This window comes from Coregonus lavaretus (genome assembly GCF_964263955.1).
Source record: "Coregonus lavaretus genome assembly, chromosome: 27".
In the NCBI taxonomy this organism is placed as follows: Eukaryota; Metazoa; Chordata; class Actinopteri; order Salmoniformes; family Salmonidae; genus Coregonus; species Coregonus lavaretus.
In genome coordinates this window covers 39,174,000-39,196,483 of record NC_140014.1, presented here as the reverse complement: position 1 = coordinate 39,196,483, position 22,484 = coordinate 39,174,000, and the positions used below count along the sequence as shown (strand labels likewise).

At 43.2% G+C, this 22,484-nt stretch overlaps 1 pseudogene across 1 annotated transcript in view; it reads right to left on the bottom strand.

The window, feature by feature from the left end:
- Positions 1 to 1,899: 1,899 nt before the first annotated feature.
- LOC311102451 (intersectin-2-like) overlaps positions 1,900 to 22,484 on the bottom strand; it is a 63,107-nt pseudogene continuing 42,522 nt past the window's right edge. The window contains exons 16-28 of the transcript XR_014615788.1: positions 20,902 to 21,041; positions 14,316 to 14,479; positions 13,569 to 14,149; positions 13,228 to 13,352; positions 12,923 to 13,125; positions 12,613 to 12,706; positions 6,980 to 7,176; positions 6,333 to 6,382; positions 5,474 to 5,620; positions 5,342 to 5,387; positions 3,152 to 3,273; positions 2,715 to 2,811; positions 1,900 to 2,337 (exon numbers count right to left, since the gene is read on the bottom strand). The product of XR_014615788.1 is annotated as an intersectin-2-like (transcript). The remainder of the gene's footprint in view (positions 2,338 to 2,714; positions 2,812 to 3,151; positions 3,274 to 5,341; positions 5,388 to 5,473; positions 5,621 to 6,332; positions 6,383 to 6,979; positions 7,177 to 12,612; positions 12,707 to 12,922; positions 13,126 to 13,227; positions 13,353 to 13,568; positions 14,150 to 14,315; positions 14,480 to 20,901; positions 21,042 to 22,484) is intronic.

Here is a 22,484-nt window from a genome sequence, read left to right as displayed (position 1 = left end):
AACCGGTCGATTGCGATCGACTGGTCGATCTCCAAGGCATTCCTAGTCAAATCGCCAAACATTTCTGTAAAAAAAAAACAGATTCAGCTGCCCTGCGCGCCGGGTAGGCGAACTGTTGCCATTTTGAACTATTTCATGTGTCTGAAGGTACAAACTCTGCCTTCCCGACGGGCCCAGAGAGCAAATCAAGTGCACTATAGGCCTACCGCTGGCCAATCGGATGGCTCAGATTACTGTGTCTGCAGTAACGTAGCAGGCATGAATGAAAGCTACAGTAAAGTTGGTCCTGTGAGATTTCAAAATGTTTAATAATAATAATATGCCATTTAGCAGACGCTTTTATCCAAAGCGACTTACAGTCATGCGTGCATACATTTTTGTGTATGGGTGGTCCCGGGGATCGAACCCACTACCTTGGCGTTTCAAGTGCCGTGCTCTACCAGCTGAGCTACATAGGACTGTCACCGAGTGAGTTCATGTGTAAGTTCTTACTAAGCACTGTCAACACGTTTGTATTCAACACATTTATAAGCCATAAAATGCGCGTTCTTCCTATTTCCACACAACGCTACAACCAGCACTGCAGCAGTAATGAATGAGTAGGAAAGTGTTGTTATTATTAGCTGCTTGGGTCTTTTTTTAATATCCAGGAATATTTCACTTTCTCTGTTCGTAGGAGTGACAACATTAATTTGTGCATGAGGCAGAAACAATGCGGTGCGACTTGAGTTTTGCCATCATCTGGAAGACGGTGTCCCTTTTTGGTCAGTGTCAATGGAGGAAAAGGAGAGTTGAGAGAGGTGGACCCTCAGTCTGCTGCTCTCTCCATCCGCTGAGACTGACCATCAGATGCAGGCACCATCAGCCCAGTAAAATAAAAATAAAAAGCTAATTATTTAAAACTCAGCTGTGCTTCACAAGTAATACAATAACGGATGTATTACCGGTGTGATCATATAGCCTACCTCAAATTTTGAAATTTAAAAATGTCCAGAACATCAATGCAATTCAAGCAAAGCCAATATGCGGTGATAATGTATTGGGCCTATAGCTTTCTGCACAAACCTCATTGCTACAGTACTGTTTCTAATTGGTTAATGTTGCATAGGCTTTCGTTTTTTAAGTCCTGTAAAAAAAAAAAAATCTGAGCGGAAGATCTCAGCTTGCATTTTGTCTCAAAGTGATCTTGACTCAGAAAAGGTTGATGACCACTGTTCTAGAGTTTTCCCTGTTAACACTAGCAACGTTTCCCTTTACTGTGGCACTTGTGATCGAATCAACGCAATATTAGCCATTTTCAATGCAACATACCGAAACAAAACAAACTATGGAAGAGATTTTGTTGTAGGCAGAACGCGTCGGGGTAGGATTCTATTGCATTGACAGGCATGACTCAGCCCATACTCTACACAGACCGGTGCGTCATAACCAATCAGAGCTGCAGTAGGCCTATATGCAAATAGACCATTGCCATATATGGATCTGTGCCATTCACTTTGAACTGGACTGTGTTTACAGAATGAGCGGTTGTGAGTAGATGCGCTTGTTTTGAGATCAAAGCGAGAGCTGCATGTAGCCACGTGTGCACATTTAGTTATATCCTCTGCTAGCTAGTGAGTTATTAGCCCAGTTATAGATAATTTTTTTGTCAGCAATAGGGGAGTGATTGCTTCCTACAAGAGCACAAAACGTATACATTTCTAGACATCTTTGAAAAGCGAGTCAGGTACAGAGCTTTTTTTTTTTGTCTTAAAGGGGCAGTGTTGTATTTTGAGACAGGCTTAAATAAGCTAAGTAGCCAATTAAATAAGCTAAGTAGCCAAATTCACCCCTAACCTTTAGACCGCTAAACTCTTACCTTAACCTCACCCCTAACCTTTACACTGCTAAATCCTTACCCTAACCTCACCCCTAACCTTTAGAATGCTAAATCCTTACCTTAACCTCACCCCTAACCTTTACACTGCTAAATCCTTACCCTAAACTCACCCCTAACCTTTAGACTGCTAAACCCTTAGCCCTCCCTGTCATGTGTACTGAGATGTACCTTATGTGTGTGTCTATCTGCCCTCCCTGTCTTGTGAACATTCCACTTTGAGAAATGATCATTTGAGAAAAACAACAAATTCGTAATGTACTCACATTGCTGGCTGGGGTCGGAGTCGGCAGTGGTCATCTTGACGTAATTGGTTGGGAACAGACCGGTGATCCCATTGACCTCTCCTTTCCACCAATCGGGGTCATTCTTGTCGAACACACTGATCAGCTGACCTTTGGAGAAGCTCATCTCATCCTCATTGGCTGCTTTGTAGTCGTACATGGCAATGACCTGACACACTGGAGGAGAGTGGGAGAGAGACGGAGAGAGACAGAGAGAGAGAGAGAGGGGGAAAGAGGAGGGGGAGCAGAGGAAGGGGAGAGAGAGGGGGGAGAGAGGAGAATGAGGTGTGAGGCAGTGGAGGCTGGTCGGAGGAGCTATAGGAAGACAGGCACATTGTAATGGCTAGAATGGAATAAATGGAACAGAATCAAACATGTGGTTTCCATATGTTTGATGTGTTTGATACCGTTCCATTCCAGCCATTACAATGAGCCCGTCCTCCTATAGCTCCTCCCACCAGCCTCCACTGGTGTGAGGGACTAAGTTCCAAATAAAACTAGTAAACTATACATTCACTTTTCTTCACTCATTACCTACTAAAGGTGTGTGTTACCTGGTAGACGTGCTGGTGTGGACTTGCCGCTGTTGGATCCCAGCATTTTGACGTGTGAGGCAGGAAACCAACCCTTCTGACGCTTCTTTCCCCGCGCCTTAGAGAGAGATCAACCATTTAACCAAATGTATCAATCTAAGGCTGCATTTAGACAGGCAGACCAATTCTGATCTTTTTTTCACTCATTGGTATTTTGACCAATCAGATCAGCTCTGAAAAAGATCTGATGTGACAAAATCTGATCTGATTGGTCAAAAGACCAATTAGTGGAAAAAATATCAGATTTGGGCTGACTGTTCTGATCTTTTCCCACTAATTGTTCTTTTTGACCAATCAGATCAGATCTTTTACCAATAATTGTGAATAAACGCAGCCAAAATCACATTGCCTTATTTCATTATAGTCCAAAACAACCATTAATTAATTAATCAGCCAACCTGCAGTTCTCCGAGCCACCAGCCGGTGGAATTCTTGCTGAGGATGAGGATGAGCTGTCCTGGTGCCAGGCTGAGCTGCTCTGTTCCTGTGGCCGTGTAGGCAGTGCTCACCTGGGCTATCTCTGGACACGCACACACACACACGCACAGACACAGACACAGACACAGACACAGACACAGACACACACAGACACACACACAGACACACACACAAGTAGGGAGTAACATCAGATGTAGAGGAAATGCAGAAGGAAAACAGGACCAGCGTGGGGATATACACTGCTCAAAAAAATAAAGGGAACACTTAAACAACACAATGTAACTCCAAGTCAATCACACTTCTGTGAAATCAAACTGTCCACTTAGGAAGCAACACTGATTGACAATACATTTCACATGCTGTTGTGCACATGGAATAGACAACAGGTGGAAATTATAGGCAATTAGCAAGACACCCCCAATAAAGGACTGGTTTTGCAGGTGGTGACCACAGACCACTTCTCAGTTCCTATGCTCCCTGGCTGATGTTTTGGTCACTTTTGAATGCTGGCGGTGCTTTCATTCTAGTGGTAGCATGAGACGGAGTCTACAACCCACACAAGTGGCTCAGGTAGTGCAGCTCATCCAGGATGGCACATCAATGCGAGCTGTGGCAAGAAGGTTTGCTGTGTCTGTCAGCGTAGTGTCCAGAGCATGGAGGCGCTACCAGGAGACAGGCCAGTACATCAGGAGACGTGGAGGAGGCCGTAGGAGGGCAACAACCCAGCAGCAGGACTGCTACCTCCGCCTTTGTGCAAGGAGGAGCAGGAGGAGCACTGCCAGAGCCCTGCAAAATGACCTCCAGCAGGCCACAAATGTGCATGTGTCTGCTCAAACGGTCAGAAACAGACTCCATGAGGGTGGTATGAGGGCCCGACGTCCACAGGTGGGGGTTGTGCTTACAGCCCAACACCGTGCAGGACGTTTGGCATTTGCCAGAGAACACCAAGATTGGCAAATTCGCCACTGGCGCCCTGTGCTCTTCACAGATGAAAGCAGGTTCACACTGAGCACATGTGACAGACGTGACAGAGTCTGGAGACGCCGTGGAGAACGTTCTGCTGCCTGCAACATCCTCCAGCATGACCGGTTTGGCGGTGGGTCAGTCATGGTGTGGGGTGGCATTTCTTTGGGGGGCCGCACAGCCCTCCATGTGCTCGCCAGAGGTAGCCTGACTGCCATTAGGTACCGAGATGAGATCCTCGGACCCCTTGTGAGACCATATGCTGGTGCGGTTGGCCCTGGGCTCCTCCTAATGCAAGACAATGCTAGACCTCATGTGGCTGGAGTGTGTCAGCAGTTCCTGCAAGAGGAAGGCATTGATGCTATGGACCGCCCGTTCCCAGACCTGAATCCAATTGAGCACATCTGGGACATCATGTCTCGCTCCATCCACCAACGCCACGTTGCACCACAGACTGTCCAGGAGTTGGCGGATGCTTTAGTCCAGGTCTGGGAGGAGATCCCTCAGGAGACCATCCGCCACCTCATCAGGAGCATGCCCAGGCGTTGTAGGGAGGTCATACAGGCACGTGGAGGCCACACACACTACTGAGCCTCATTTTGACTTGTTTTAAGGACATTACATCAAAGTTGGATCAGCCTGTAGTGTGGTTTTCCACTTTAATTTTGAGGGTGACTCCAAATCCAGACCTCCATGGGTTGATAAATGTGATTTCCATTGATCATTTTTGTGTGATTTTGTTGTCAGCACATTCAACTATGTAAAGAAAAAAGTATTTAATAAGATTATTTCATTCATTCAGATCTAGGATGTGTTATTTTAGTGTTCCCTTTATTTTTTTGAGCAGTGTACATACATACATACATACATACATACATACATACATACATACATACATACATACATACATACATACATACATACATACATACATACATACATACATACATACATACATACATACATACATACATACATACATACATACATACATACATACATACATACATACATACATACATACATACATACATACATACATACATACATACATACATACATACATACATACATACATACATACATACATACATACATACATACATACATACATACATACATACATACATACATACATACATACATACATACATACATACATACATACATTTCTCCAGTTGACTTACCTGGCTTCTTCCCATGCTGATCTGGCTTCCCCGAGTTGCTGGATGTCTGAAATAACAAGTTAGAGTACTTAGGTCTTAAGTACAAGCCAGATACAAGTTATAGTCAAGGACATGTGTGTGTTTGTGTCTTACGTCTGCCTCTTTGGGTTTGACGTAGTTGGAAGGGAACACTCCAGTGCGGTCTCCGATGCCTCCGCTCCACCACTCTCCCTCTCTCTGGGTCACTAAACGTCAGGTCGCCAGGCTCTGGGCTCTCATAGGTGTACAGCGCCACGTACTCTGATTGGATGATACAAACCATGACCTCTCAGAGAGACATTCTTATTGGATGATACAAACCATGACCTCTCAGAGAGAGATTCTTATTGGGTGACACAATTCACTACAGAATCTTGCACCGTCTGAGAAGGCAGAACTGTATTTTATAATGTTCCCAACACAAGAACTGATTCTGGTAAGAGTGCTTTTGCAGAAGGACCTAAAACTAGATGTTATTCTGATTGATTGATTAAACCTGCTCTATAAGTTCTCTTTTGCCCTTTGCACTGTTTTAACTTCAATGCATTGTTATGTTGTGTAATAATATGCCATTTAGCAGACGCTTTTATCCAAAGCGACTTACAGTCATGCGTGCATACATTTTTGTGTGGCTGGGAGAGTGTAACTGTATGTATGCTGCTTTGTTGTAAATCTCAATGTGAATGGTTAAATAAAGGAGGAATAAAATAAAAACATGACCTCTCAGAGGGAGATTCTGATTGGATGACACAAAACATGACCTCTCAGAGGGAGATTCTGATTGGATGACACAAAACATGACCTCTCAGAGACACAGAGGAAAGTTTTTGTTTGTCTGAAGGGTGTCTATCATCAGTCTGGAGAGATCTTATTGTAGAATGGGTTTATATCCATAACAAAGAGATTAGGAAGGAGAGAGGGGGGGGGGGGGGGGTGAGAGAGAGAGAGAGAAAGAGAGGGAGAGAGAGAGTACCTTCCTGTTGAGCAGCATCTGAGGCCTCAGATTCATCGGAATACGTCAGGCTGAGACAAGACAAATGGACATTAATAAAACAAAAAAATGCTTTCCTATCATAAGACCAGTACTACTGTGGCCAGTAACCATGGGCACAGTAACCATGGGCACAGTAACCATGCTCACGTACCACACAAGCAGCCGTGCACACATATTTTCAGGTACACATGACTGAATTCTACACACAAACACACGACTGAATTCCTTCACTGTGTGTGTGTGTGTGTGTGTGTGTGTGAGGGAGGTGTGTGTGGTGTGTGTGTGTGTATGAGGGAGGTGTGTGTGTGTGTGAGGGAGGTGTGTGTGTGTGAGGGAGGTGTGTGAGTGTGAGTGAGGGAGAAGTGTGAGGGAGGTGTGTGTGGGAGGGAGGTGTGTGAGTGTGAGTGAGGGAAGTGTGTGTGTGTGTGTGTGTGAGTGAGGGAGGGAGGTGTGTGTGTGAGGGAGAAGTGTGAGGGAGGTGTGTGAGTGTGAGTGAGGGAGGTGTGTGTGAGGGAGGTGTGTGTGGGAGGGAGGTGTGTGAGTGTGTGTGACGGAGGTGTGTGTGTGTGAGGGGTGTGTGAGAGAGAGGTGTGTGAAGGAGGTGTGTGGGAAGTGTGTGTATTTACGCAGTGGTGTTGTCATTGTCTCCCAGCAGTGTGACGTATGTTTTGGGGAACCAGCCCTGAACCCCGTTGAGCTCCCCCAGCCACCAGCTGTCCTGCTGCTCCAGCACCCGGATCACATCCTCCTTACTGAAGTTCAGATGGCTCTCGGTCTTAGCCGTCCACGAACACAGAGCCTGGGCCTGCAGGTTACCCACCACCTACAGAGAGAGAGAAGGAAGGATGGAGGGAGAGATAGAGCAAGGAGGTAGAGAGAAAGAGGGTGATAGAGGGCAAAAGGATGGGGTAGGTGATATTGTAGGGGATATTGTAGGGGATATTGTAGGGGATATTGTAGGGGATATTGTAGGGGATATTGTAGGGGATATTGTAGGGGATATTCCAGGTGATATTCCAGGGGATATTGTAGGGGATATTGTAGGGGATATTCTAGGGGATATTGTAGGGGATATTCCAGGTGATATTGTAGGGGATATTGTAGGGGATATTGTAGGGGATATTGTAGGTGCTATTGTAGGGGATATTGTAGGTGATATTGTAGGTGATATTGTAGGGGATATTGTAGGGGATATTATAGGGGATATTCCAGGTGATATTCCAGGTGATATTCCAGGGGATATTGTAGGGGATATTGTAGGGGATATTGTAGGTGATATTGTAGGGGATATTGTAGGGGATATTGTAGGGGATATTGTAGGGGATATTGTAGGTGATATTCCAGGTGATATTGTAGGGGATATTGTAGGGGATATTGTAGGGGATATTGTAGGTGATATTGTAGGGGATATTGTAGGTGATATTGTAGGTGATATTGTAGGGGATATTGTAGGGGATATTGTAGGTGATATTCCAGGTGATATTGTAGGGGATATTGTAGGGGATATTGTAGGGGATATTGTAGGTGATATTGTAGGTGATATTGTAGGGGATATTGTAGGGGATATTGTAGGGGATATTGTAGGGGATATTGTAGGTGATATTGTAGGGGATATTGTAGGTGATATTGTAGGTGATATTCCAGGTGATATTGTAGGGGATATTGTAGGGGATATTGTAGGTGATATTGTAGGTGATATTGTAGGGGATATTGTAGGGGATATTGTAGGGGATATTGTAGGGGATATTGTAGGTGATATTGTAGGGGATATTGTAGGTGATATTGTAGGTGATATTGTAGGTGATATTGTAGGGGATATTGTAGGTGATATTGTAGGGGATATTGTAGGGGATATTGTAGGGGATATTGTAGGGGATATTGTAGGTGATATTGTAGGGGATATTATAGGGGATATTCCAGGTGATATTCCAGGTGATATTGTAGGGGATATTGTAGGGGATATTGTAGGGGATATTATAGGGGATATTCCAGGTGATATTCCAGGTGATATTGTAGGTGATATTGTAGGTGATATTGTAGGTGATATTGTAGGGGATATTGTAGGTGATATTGTAGGTGATATTGTAGGTGATATTGTAGGTGATATTGTAGGGGATATTGTAGGTGATATTGTAGGGGATATTGTAGGGGATATTGTAGGGGATATTCCAGGTGATATTCCAGGTGATATTCCAGGTGATATTGTAGGGGATATTGTAGGTGATATTGTAGGGGATATTGTAGGTGATATTCCAGGTGATATTGTAGGGGATATTGTAGGTGATATTCCAGGTGATATTGTAGGGGATATTGTAGGGGATATTGTAGGGGATATTGTAGGGGATATTGTAGGTGATATTGTAGGGGATATTGTAGGGGATATTCCAGGTGATATTGTAGGGGATATTGTAGGGGATATTGTAGGTGATATTGTAGGGGATATTGTAGGGGATATTGTAGGGGATATTGTAGGGGATATTGTAGGGGATATTGTAGGGGATATTGTAGGTGATATTGTAGGTGATATTGTAGGTGATATTGTAGGTGATATTGTAGGTGATATTGTAGGGGATATTGTAGGGGATATTGTAGGTGATATTGTAGGTGATATTGTAGGGGATATTGTAGGGGATATTGTAGGTGATATTGTAGGTGATATTGTAGGTGATATTGTAGGGGATATTGTAGGGGATATTGTAGGTGATATTGTAGGGGATATTGTAGGTGATATTGTAGGTGATATTGTAGGTGATATTGTAGGGGATATTGTAGGTGATATTGTAGGGGATATTGTAGGGGATATTGTAGGTGATATTGTAGGTGATATTGTAGGGGATATTGTAGGTGATATTGTAGGGGATATTGTAGGTGATATTGTAGGTGATATTGTAGGGGATATTGTAGGGGATATTGTAGGTGATATTGTAGGTGATATTGTAGGTGATATTGTAGGGGATATTGTAGGGGATATTGTAGGTGATATTGTAGGTGATATTGTAGGGGATATTGTAGGTGATATTGTAGGTGATATTCCAGGTGATATTGTAGGGGATATTGTAGGGGATATTGTAGGTGATATTGTAGGGGATATTGTAGGTGATATTGTAGGGGATATTCCAGGTGATATTCCAGGGGATATTGTAGGTGATATTGTAGGGGATATTGTAGGGGATATTGTAGGGGATATTGTAGGTGATATTGTAGGGGATATTGTAGGTGATATTGTAGGTGATATTGTAGGTGATATTGTAGGGGATATTGTAGGTGATATTGTAGGGGATAATGTAGGGGATATTGTAGGTGATATTGTAGGGGATATTGTAGGTGATATTGTAGGTGATATTGTAGGTGATATTGTAGGGGATATTGTAGGTGATATTGTAGGTGATATTGTAGGTGATATTGTAGGGGATATTGTAGGTGATATTGTAGGTGATATTGTAGGTGATATTGTAGGGGATATTGTAGGTGATATTGTAGGTGATATTGTAGGGGATATTGTAGGTGATATTGTAGGGGATATTGTAGGGGATATTGTAGGGGATATTGTAGGGGATATTGTAGGTGATATTGTAGGGGATATTGTAGGTGATATTGTAGGGGATATTGTAGGGGATATTGTAGGGGATATTGTAGGTGATATTGTAGGGGATATTGCAGGTGATATTGCAGGTGATATTGTAGGGGATATTGTAGGGGATATTGTAGGGGATATTATAGGGGATATTCCAGGTGATATTCCAGGGGATATTGTAGGGGATATTGTAGGGGATATTGTAGGGGATATTGTAGGTGATATTGTAGGGGATATTGTAGGTGATATTCCAGGTGATATTGTAGGGGATATTGTAGGGGATATTGTAGGTGATATTGTAGGGGATATTGTAGGTGATATTCCAGGTGATATTGTAGGGGATATTGTAGGGGATATTGTAGGGGATATTGTAGGTGATATTGTAGGGGATATTGTAGGTGATATTCCAGGTGATATTGTAGGGGATATTGTAGGTGATATTGCAGGTGATATTGTAGGGGATATTGTAGGGGATATTGTAGGGGATATTGCAGGTGATATTGTAGGGGATATTCCAGGTGATATTGTAGGGGATATTGTAGGGGATATTGCAGGGGATATTGTAGGGGATATTGTAGGTGATATTGCAGGTGATATTGTAGGGGATATTCCAGGTGATATTGTAGGGGATATTGTAGGTGATATTGCAGGTGATATTGTAGGGGATATTGTAGGGGATATTGTAGGTGATATTGCAGGTGATATTGTAGGGGATATTCCAGGTGATATTGTAGGGGATATTGTAGGTGATATTGCAGGTGATATTGTAGGGGATATTCCAGGTGATATTGTAGGTGATATTGTAGGTGATATTGTAGGGGATATTGTAGGGGATATTGTAGGGGATATTGTAGGGGATATTGTAGGTGATATTGTAGGTGATATTGTAGGTGATATTGTAGGGGATATTGTAGGGGATATTGTAGGTGATATTGTAGGGGATATTGTAGGGGATATTATAGGGGATATTCCAGGTGATATTCCAGGGGATATTGTAGGGGATATTGTAGGTGATATTGTAGGTGATATTGTAGGTGATATTGTAGGGGATATTGTAGGGGATATTGTAGGGGATATTGTAGGTGATATTGTAGGGGATATTGTAGGGGATATTGTAGGTGATATTCCAGGTGATATTGTAGGGGATATTGTAGGGGATATTGTAGGTGATATTGTAGGGGATATTGTAGGGGATATTATAGGGGATATTCCAGGTGATATTGTAGGTGATATTGTAGGGGATATTCCAGGTGATATTGTAGGGGATATTGTAGGGGATATTGTAGGGGATATTGCAGGGGATATTGCAGGGGATATTGTAGGGGATATTGTAGGGGATATTGTAGGTGATATTGTAGGGGATATTATAGGGGATATTCCAGGTGATATTGTAGGTGATATTGTAGGGGATATTCCAGGTGATATTCCAGGTGATATTCCAGGTGATATTGTAGGTGATATTCCAGGGGATATTGTAGGGGATATTCCAGGTGATATTGTAGGTGATATTGTAGGTGATATTGCAGGTGATATTGTAGGGGATATTGTAGGGGATATTATAGGGGATATTCCAGGTGATATTGTAGGTGATATTCCAGGTGATATTGTAGGGGATATTGTAGGTGATATTCCAGGTGATATTGTAGGGGATATTGTAGGGGATATTGTAGGGGATATTGTAGGGGATATTGTAGGGGATATTGTAGGTGATATTGTAGGGGATATTGTAGGGGATAAAACAATACATCTTCCACTCCTGATGGATTTAAAAGTATTAGATTGGTGTAATCACGGCTGGAGGGAGTTTCCGCCATATTCCTAACATCAGTCCATTCCTTTTAAATCCATGAGGAGAGTGAACCAATCTGAATCAGAGAAGACATGAGGAAGAATCTCTGCCTGACGACTCATCCTGAATTGAATTCTGCTGCTAGTGGGAGTGGCGTTTGGCCAGAGCGATGTGGATGGGTAGTCAGGATAGAGGAATCTGTCTAGTCTGGTAGCATAATGATCTGTGTGGGGTGTTACAGTGTAAACATCACCCAACACGTCCTGCTCCTCCACTCCTTCTTCCTGGTTGTATTGTGTACAGTCAACTTAACAGATTTAAGAAGGACCCTCTAATAGACAAGATGGAACCAAAGACAGTACAGTATGTAGATATGCAGAAACTGCTTCTCCAATAGAAATCCCCGATCATGCTTGTAAGGCGATGTCATGTTGACGTTGGCTAGCTAAGCTCATGCGCAGAAACACTCGGGTCTAACGGTCGTCTCGCGCTGAACTGCACATGTGCAGGTCGTCAAATCAAAGGCACTCCTTCAATATAAAGTTGTTTTTGACTAAAATGTAAATGTGTCAGTTTGTCACTTTGACTGGGTTGGGGTAATAACATGTTAAACTTCTTAAGACATTGGCTTGAATCTAGGTTGTGCCTTTAGATAAATAAAAAAAAAGAAAAGAACAACTAAGGAATAATTTTTAACTTCTCTCATTGACTTCCCTAACCCCAAACCCTGGCCTGGTCTGCCTGGTCTGCTTAGCAAGCGTTCCCGGATGTCTCGCCATGTTGCGCCTCTGGGTTTAGAAACTGTGGTGTAGCCATCCATCACCAATCTCCATACTGGCCATCTTAGCCACCTACTCATTCCTAGCTTAAACTGTCTCGTCCCACTCCTCCTTTACCTGTATCTGTTCCGAGGGAGCGGGGTGAGGGGCGTGTGTAGGCGTGAAGGCGGAGTTCTGTCCCGTTGGCATGGAAGCGTCTCCCCCGGGTTTCCTGGAAGACAAGAAGGGTCAGAGGTCATGAACTTTTCAGTCAGCAATACAGTATTTACATGAATCACCATATCAATGTCTCATCAGGGTCGAGGAAAGGTTACACGCTCCATACATATGAGAAATACCTATAGCTAGAAATGGTGTGTGTGTGTGTGTTTGTGTGTGTGTGCCTGTGTGTCTATGTGTATGTGTGTGTGTGCATTACCCAACCTACCCGGTGTTGTTGGGGGTGGAGAGCTGTGGTCTGAGGGCATGTTTAGCAGCATAAACAGCAGTAGCAGCAGCTGGAGTTGTATTAACAGTAACAGGTATCTCTGGTTTGGCCTGTTTCTCTACATAGCTCTCTGGAAACCAGCCCATCTTCCCCTGACGACTCCCGTACAGCCAACCCTGCTCCCGCTCCGTACTCTCATCCACCTAGACACACACACACACACACATGAATGGGCACACAAAGGTCAGTCAACAAAGAAGCAGTGTCAAAGTGTAGAATTAAATAGTAATCTGTATAGTTCTAACCTCGATGACCTCATCGGCTTCGAAGCTGAGTTCTTCCAGGTTGCGAGCGGTGAAGGGGTAGAGCGCCCGGAAGGAAGTGAGTGTCGCAGACTTCCTGTGCTCCGTGGCCTGGGGTTGCAGACCACCTGGAACAGCCAATCACACAACAGCACCTCATGACATCACCTCAATTAACATTTGAAAATATCATAATCTCAAATTAGACCCTACACCCTGCTATAAAGTACACTACTTTTGACAAGAGCAATCATGTGGCTATTCGTTTTTAATAAAGGTAATGAATGAATAGAATACAGGGGAATGAAAGTGAACAGTTTAATAGTCTAGTCGTTCCTCCTTACCTTTCCTCTCCTCTAGTCCTCCAAGAAGGGCTGACAGTTTGCCACGGATGTCTGTCTTCCCTGCACTCTGCTGCTGCCGCAACACCACCTCTTCTCTTCTCCTACTCCTCTCCTCCTCCAGCTTCCTTTTCGCTTCTTCCTTCAGCTTCATCTCTTCCTCCTCCTGCTGCCTCCTCTCCTCATCCTTCCTCTTCCTCTCCTCCTCCACTCTCTTCTCCTCCTCCTCTAACCTCTTCCTCTCCACCTCTCTTCTGCGCCGATCCTCCTCTTCTTGCTTTCTCCTCTCCTCCTGCAGCCTCCTCTCTTCCTCTCTCTTCTCCTCCTCCCTCCTCTGCCTGGCCTCTTCCTCCTCGCTTCTCCTCTCCTCCTGTCTCCTCCTCTCCTGCTCTCTCCTCTCCTCCTCCTCCGCTCTGCGTTCTCGTTCTACCTGTTCTTTAGCAGCTAAGAGGCGGGCTTGCGTCTCCTTCTCCTCCTCCTCTCTCAGTTTGACCTCTCTCTCTTCCTGCAGCCTCCTCTGTGTCTCCTCCTCCTCTCTCTGCAGCTTCTCCTGCCACTGACGCTCCTTCTGCAGCTTAATACGCCTGGGGAGAGAGGGAGGGAGGGAGAGAGAAGGAGAGAGGGAGGGAGGGAGAAGGAGAGAGGGAGGGAAAGAGAAGGAGAGAGGGAACAGACAGACAGGCCTATGTCAAAGACCAGATAATGCTTGAGCATGTCTGTGTGTGTTAGGCAGAGGAGAGAGCTGGTCACCTTTTGGCCTCCTCCTCCTCTCTCCTCTTCCTCTCCTCCTCCTCCCTCCTCTTCCTCTCCTCCTCCTGCTCCCTCTGTCTCTCCAGTTCTCTCCGTTTGTCCTCTTTGATGCTCCGTAGTTTATCCAGAGCCGACTGCTGCTTCCGCAGGCTCTCTCTAAGTTCCTGATTTTACCATAGACACAACACCACATCAATAAGAGAGCAAATTTCACCACACGTATATTCAGCATGAGAACATGATCTATTACATTGACATTTCAGTCATTTATGAACTGGTAACCGCAGAGGAGCTAACAGAATGGCACAGAAAGCACTGGGGTGAGAGGGTTGGAGAACTCAGAGAAGAGTGGTTTAGACACAAAGACAGACAGGAGAACAAGAAGAAAAGAGAGGAGAGAGAGAAATATATATATATATATATATATATATATATATATATATATATAGAGAGAGAGAGAGAGAGAGAGAGAGAGAGAGAGAGAGAGAGAGAGAGAGAGAGACTGAATACTTACACTACCAGTCAAAAGTTTGGACACACCTACTCATTCAAGGGTTTTTCTTTATTTTTACTATTTTCTACATTGTAGAATCATAGTGAAGATATCAAAACTAAGAAATAACACATATGGAACCATTTAGTAACCAAAAAAGTGTTAAACAAATCAAAATATATTTTATATTTGAGATTCTTCAAATAGCCACCCTTTGCCTTGATGACAGCTTTGGACACTCTTTGCATTCTCTCAACCAGCTTCACGAGGTAGTCACCTGGAATGCATTTCAATTAACAGGTGTGCATTCTTAAAAGTTAATTTGTGTAATTTATTTCCTTCTTAATGCGTTTGAGCCAATCAGTTGTGTTGTGACAAGGTAGGAGGGGTATACAGAAGATAGCCCTACTTGGTAAAAGACCAAGTCCATATTATGGCAAGAACAGCACAAATCAGCAAAGAGAAACGACAGTCCCATCATTACATTAAGACATGAAGGTCAGTCAATACGGAACATTTCAATAACTTTTAAATAAATTCCACAAATTAGCTTTTAAGAAGGCATACCTGTTAATTGAAATGCATTCCAGGTGACTACCTCGTGAAGCTGGTCGAGAGAATGCCAGGAGTGTCCAAAGCTGTCATCAAGGCAAAGGGTGGCTATTTGAAGAATCTCAAATATAAAATATATTTTGTTTTGTTTAAAAAAAATTTGGTTACTACATGATTCCATATGTGTTATTTCATAGTTTTGATGTCTTCACTATTATTCTACAATGTAGAAAATAGTAAAAAATAAAGAAAAACCCTTAAATGAGTAGGTGTTCTAAAACTTTAACCGGTAGTGTGCAGACAGACAGACAGACAGACAGACAGACAGACAGACAGATCAAAGCAAATCAAATTGTATTTGCCACATGCGCCGAATACAACAGGTGTAGACATTACAGTGAAATGCTTCCTTCCAAGCCCTTAACCTCTTCAGCCCGAGGTTCCCCATATCCGGGGTACTCCTCCCGCAATCGCAAACTATGACGTAGTACGGGTTTTAAACGTGTGTGAATACCTGAATGTTATACACTACTGGAACGAGAAGCGTCTCAACTGGGAATCTAGCTAAACTGTTGTTGCCCAAATGAAATAACATTCAGACTCCAAGCAAATATATAAGCATATAGCAAAACCAGTACTGTATTTTGAAACCGTGCATGCCCGTATATTCGTAGACAGATAACGTATTTTTCTCAACCTACCTACACAAACGATACACCATTCGAAAGCTGCAACCTCACAGATTCCAACCTCCATGTTCCTCTATGACCAACACTCACTAAACTATTAATCAAAGAACGTCAATAACAAACTTCCATTTTTTTTATCACAACAACAAACTGCGTCTTACCTTTGTTGTTTTTGTTACCAAAAGTAGTGTCTGATCGAATAAAACCACTTGAAAAGATACTCTAGTGTCTCTCTCTCATTTCGAGTCGATTTCAATGAGTTTCCATCGTTTTACATGGCCAACAATGTGTTTGAAGATGAAGTCAGTAGTTTCTTTCAATCACAACAGGCACTGTTTTGTCGCCATCTTCTGGATATATGATGCAATCTCAGTGGCTTGTAATTGTGCTAATTTAAATATACTGATCCAGAGCTTTCGATAGAGGGGTCACATGTCAAAATCGACCAACCGGTTGTTGAAATATCCAAGTGCGCACCTCATTGTATCATATTAGTTGACTTGCTGCATTATGCACGGTTACGCAGAGCGCAAAACAGCACTTGAATTTCGGAGGTAAAACACAAAGTTTATTAAAATATGGCAGGCTCTAGTAACAAATATACAGTTACAGAGGCGTTATTAATTGTAACAGATGAAAGTTGGACTCCACGTATCCCCATTGACTCTGAATCGGACGATGAGGACCTACTTAGACCCCAACGATGAGAACGAAGGTAAATCGTGTCCAGGGCCCTACTCAAGCATCAGAAGAGTATGTAATCCTATTGTTATTTATTACTTCTAATACTACTATTACTAATTTACTGTATGAGTACAAAACATACATTCTAAAATATCTATTTGAGTAACTGAAGCTCAACGTAAGTTAGCGCTAGGTTAGCTAGCTTAGCTTAGAGGCCCACGCGCAAGTTTAAGTCAGCGTGGTGGAGGTAGGCCAAGAGTCGGGGAGGAAGAAGAGGAAGAAGATGATAGGTGGCATAATAGAGAAGAGGATGATGAACGACCCAATCCGGTTTATGCCCACCAGTCCCAGGCCCCACAATCGACACCACTGCGTCATGGTCTCCCCTTTCACTCTTTCAACTGTTTTTTTAGCACTTCGGTTGTCTGCACAATAATTTGCAACACTAATGCAAATGCTGCCAAAAGACTGCAGTCCGGACTGAAATTCGCTTGGATACCACTAACGATGAGAGATTTTTTACATTTTCCTGGCAATTCTGCTATACTCAGGGCTTGTCTCTGTACACGAGAGGGGCACCTACTGGAGGAAGGAATGGCCATATATTTTCCGCTTCCCTGGAGACACTATGACACGAGACCGCTTTGAAGCAGTCATGTGGTCACTGCACTTGAGCAAACCAGAAGACGATGAAGCCAACAACACTAAAAAAAAGCACTACAGAATATGATAGATTTTTCAAGATCAAGCCCCTGTACACTGAGCTTACCAATGCCTGCTAATCACATTTCCAGCCATACCAAAACATCTCCATAGACGAAAGGATGGTGGCATCCAAGGCGAGAATAAGTATGCAGCAATATATGAAAGCAAAGCCCACTAAGTGGGGGTATAAATTATTTGTACTGGCTGACTCTCACACTGCTTATACGTGGAATTGTTTTGTTTATGAAGGCAAGAGTGTGTTCACACCAGGCTAGGGTCTAAGCTACACCTCAGTTATGGACTGGATGCCATTCCCTCTACTTGGTGGGGGCTATACACTTTCTGTAGACTATTTATATTCTAGCCCTGCCCCTTTTTCAGGAACTACGTAGAAGAAACACTGGTGCCTGTGGGACAGTTAGAACGAACAGGATTGGTTTCCCACAAACCAAAAGGAACAACCTGCCAAAAAAAAGCAGAAAGGGGAGATTTGCAGTGGATACGCAAAGGAAATGTATTATTTGTAAAAATGGATGGACACACGTGAGGTAACCATGTGCTCCTCTGTACATGAAGCATTTAGTGGACAAACGGTCAAAAGGAAGGTAAAAGAGGGTGGTGTATGGCAGACTAAAACTGTGCCCGTCCCAGATGCGGTAGCCGACTACAACCGGAGCATGGGTGGAGTGGATTTATCCGACGCATTGATTGGATACTGCAGTGTTCACCACAAGACGATGAAATGGTATAAGACTTTCATTTTTCATTTTGTTGATATTGCTGTTGTAAATAGTTGCCTACTTCACAAAGAACTCCATAAGAACAACCCCACTAATCCGTACAAACAGAAGAAGTTCAGGGGAAAAGCTACTCACAGAAATGGTGAGCTTTGCTAAACAGTCTGAACCACAACCTCCACCACGACCACCACCAACATCCTGCATGCCAGAATACTATGGTGACGGTGCCAGCAAACACAGGAAGAACTGTAGGAGATGTCTGGATGTTGGCATCCCCAAAGTGAAAACACCTGTGTACTGCAGGAAGTGCCAAGTCCCTTTGTTCCTTACATCAAAGCGTAACTGCTTCAAGGATTGGCACGACAGCAAGGTTTTAGGGTAAAAAGGGGTCTACGTTTTGTGTGACAACCCACCCAAGGACACCATATCATTGTTTATAGTTTTGGGATGTGTGGACGTTTTGTTTTTAAATTTGTTGTTTCTAATAAATCTGCTCAGTTTGGAGTCAAACTTTCCCATTGTATGGTTAATTTTAATGGGAACGCGTATAGAGGTCTGGGAGGACATTGGAAACAACATCAAAACAGTTGTATTTTGATGAAATGTACACACATACAGTGATAATATGTTAGTGAAAAATGTTTATGACTTTTGCTGTCTGGTACCTGATAAAAGTCAAATGGCACTGATGGTGCCCAAATCTACCCATACGTCTCCATTTGGTAATCCGCCTAAACATACTTCAACTACAACCCCTACAACTTTGGTTTACTTTACTTTATTGGCATGAAACTTCACATAAGTACTCGTCAGATATTGGGCTATGGTCCCATAGTGGTTAGGGGCTGCAGCTGCATAAGTCCAATAAAGCATTCCCTATAAAACCTGAAGTTACTTTCAGGTGGAATCAAAACCTCCCAATTTATGCTGTGTTCTAGCTTCATGTCCTCTGACACAGTAATACCCACATTAATTATTTCACTTCAAGATACATCTCACATGTGTTACCTTTCTTTTGCTACCAAGATTATGTTTATAGCTCTTGTCGTTTTGGAGATATACTCTATTCAATTTGGGCATGCATTTTTGAGGCAGGCACTTTAGCCAGGTGCCTAGTGATGAAGAGGTTAACCAACAATGCATTTTTAAAAGTTTTTTTTGTTTGTTTAAGTGTTAAGTAAAAAAAAAAAAAAAGCAAATAACTAAAGAGTAGCAGTAAAATAAAATAACAGTAGGGAGGCTATATACAGGGGGGTACCGGTGTAGAGTCAATGTGCGGGGGCACCGGCTAGTTGAGGTAATTGAGGTAATATGTACATGTAGCTATAGTTAAAGTGACTATGGATAGATAATAAACAGAGAGTAGCAGCAGCGTAAAAGAGGGGGGTGGGGGGGCAGTGCAAATAGTCTGGGTAGCAATGATTAGCTGTTCAGGAGTCTTATGGCTTGGGGGTAGATGCTGTTGAGATAGATAGATAGAGATAAATATATATATACACTCAGGAACAAAAGAAACCCTGTCAGGACCCTGTCTTTCAATGATAATTCATAAAATTCCAAATAACTTCACAGATCTTCATTGTAAAGGTTTTAAACACTGTTTCCCATGCTTGTTCAATTAACCATTAACAATGAATGAACATGCACCTGTGGAACGGTCGTGAAGACACTAACAGCTTACAGACGGTAGGCAATTAAGGTCACAGTTATGAAAATTTAGGACACTAAAGAGGCCTTTCTACTGACTCTGAAAAACACCCCAAAAAGATGCCCAGGGTCCCTGCTCATAATAAATCAATAATAATAATTAGTCATTTAGCAGACGCTCTTATCCAGAGCGACTTACAGGAGCAATTAGGGTTAAGTGCCTTGCTCAAGGGCACATCGTCAGATTTTTCACCTAGTCGGCTCGGGGATTAGAACCAGCGACCTTTCGGTTACTGGTACAACGCTCTTAACCACTAAGCTGTAGCTCAGTTGGTAGAGCATGGCGTTTGCAACGCCAGAGTTGTGGGTTCGATTCCCACGGGGGGCCAGTATAATAAAAAATATAAAAAATGATGTATGCACTCACTAACTGTAAGTCGCTCTGGATAAGAGCGTCTGCTAAATGACTAAAATTTAAAATGTAATGTCTCAGTTGTTGAATCTTGTTATGTTCATACAAATATTTACACGTTAACTTTGCTGAAAATAAACGCCATTGACAGTGAAAGGACGTTTCTTTTTTTGCTGAGTTTATATATATATATATATATATATAGAGAGAGAGAAAGATATATATATATATATAAACACTACCGGTCAAAGGTTTAAGAACACCTACTCATTCAAGGGTTTTCCTTTATTTGGTTATCAATCATATTTGCCAAACAAATGAGTGAATCATTCCAGCCCTGTCTCATATCAATCACGTTAACAATCAATCTGCAGAGCAACCATCCTGTAGGTTTTCACTCCAACCTTAATCTAACACACCTGATTCTAATAATTAGCTGGTTGATAAGCTGAATCAGGTTAGTTACAACTGGGGTTGGACCGTGTTGGAAAGCCCCGTCGTATATTCACTTTAATACAGGTAGACTGTTCTACTTCAACTTTTTACCACAACATTTGAGTGAGTAGAGTAGTGTTAAAATGAACTGAGACGTGGGTGTTAGACAACCAGCTGGTCTGTACTGGTCTGTACTGGTCTGTACTGGTCTGTACTGGTCTGTACGTACCTGTATGTCGTTCTGGTAATGATCCATGTCGACCAGTTTAGCAGCCGTCTCTTTCTCCAGAGCGTCCACCTGTTGCTTCAGTTTACGACAGGCTCCGTCCTTCTCGCTGGCACTGCGCTTTAGGGTGGATATGGTGGAGACTGGGTACAGCAGGAAGATGGGTTACAACCATGGATGACAGGAGAGGGGATGTTTAGTAACACTCACTACAGTGCCTTCAGAAAGTATTCATACCCCTTGACTTTTTACAACCTGAATTTTAAATGGATTAAATAGATTCGTTTTTCACCCATCAACACACAATACCCTATAATGACAATGTGAAAACATGTTTTTAGAATTGTATGTACATGAAATACTGAAATATCTCATTTACCAATCATCCAAGGAACTGTCCGTAGATATCCGAGATATAATTGTGATGAGGCATATATCTGGGGAAGGGTGTAAAACAATTTCTAGAGTGCTGAAAGATTCCAAGAGCACAGTGGTATTCATCATTGGGAAATTTGAATTATCCAGACTTTGCCTAGAGCTGTCCGTCCGACCAAACTGAGCAACCGGGCAAGAAGGACCTTGGTCAGGGAGGTTGACCAAGAACACAATGTCCACCCTGACAAAACTACAGAGTTCCTTGGCTGAGATGGGAGAACCTGCCAGAAGGACAACAGTCTCTACAGCACTTCACCAATCTGGGCTTTATGGGAGAGTGGCCAGATGGAAGCCACTCCTGAGAAAGAAGGCTCATGACAGCACGCCTGGGAGTTTGCAAAAAGACCAGTGAAAGACTCAAGAGCATAAGGCAAAAGATTCTGTGGTCTGATGAGACAAAAAATGTACTTGAGCTTTGTCTGGAGAATCAGGCACAGCTCATCCCTACCGTGAAGCATGGTGGTGGCAGCATCATGCTATTGGGATGCTTTTCAGCGACAGGGAGGCTGGTAAGGATAGCAGGAACAATGAATGGAGCCAAATACAGGCAAATCCTTGACGAGAACCTGCTTCAGAGTGCAAACAACCTTAGACGGTGTCACGGTTTCGGCCGAGGCTGCTTCTCCTCCTTGCTCGGGCAGGCTTCGGCGGTCGTCGTCCCCGGAGTACTAGCTACCACCGTTGTATGTTTTCGATGTTCGTTTGGTTTTGTCTTAATGTTGTACACCTGTTGTCGTTTAGCGTTGATTATGTGTCCTTTAAGTTCTCGTTTTGTTTGTCAGGTGTTGTGTGTGATTGCGCTACCTGTCTACTGAGACTGTGTTTGGTTTTTCTCCGTTGTTGTAGGAGAGGTTTCCGCACGTGTGTGCGCGTTAGTTATTTCTTTGTTAGTGGTCAGCGGAGTCGGACAGGGCTTTTGGGAGACTGAAGGTCCTGTTTACTTCGGCTCCAGTGCTTGCGCATCCGGATCCCGCCTTACCATTTCAGGTAGAGGTGGACGCGTCTGAGGCCGGTATAGGGGCCGTGCTATCTCAACGGTCCGGCACGCCACCTAAACTCCGCCCCTGTGCCTTTTACTCCAAAAAGCTCAGCCTGGCGGAGCGTAATTATGACGTAGGTGACAGGGAGCTGTTAGTCGTGGTTCAAGCCCT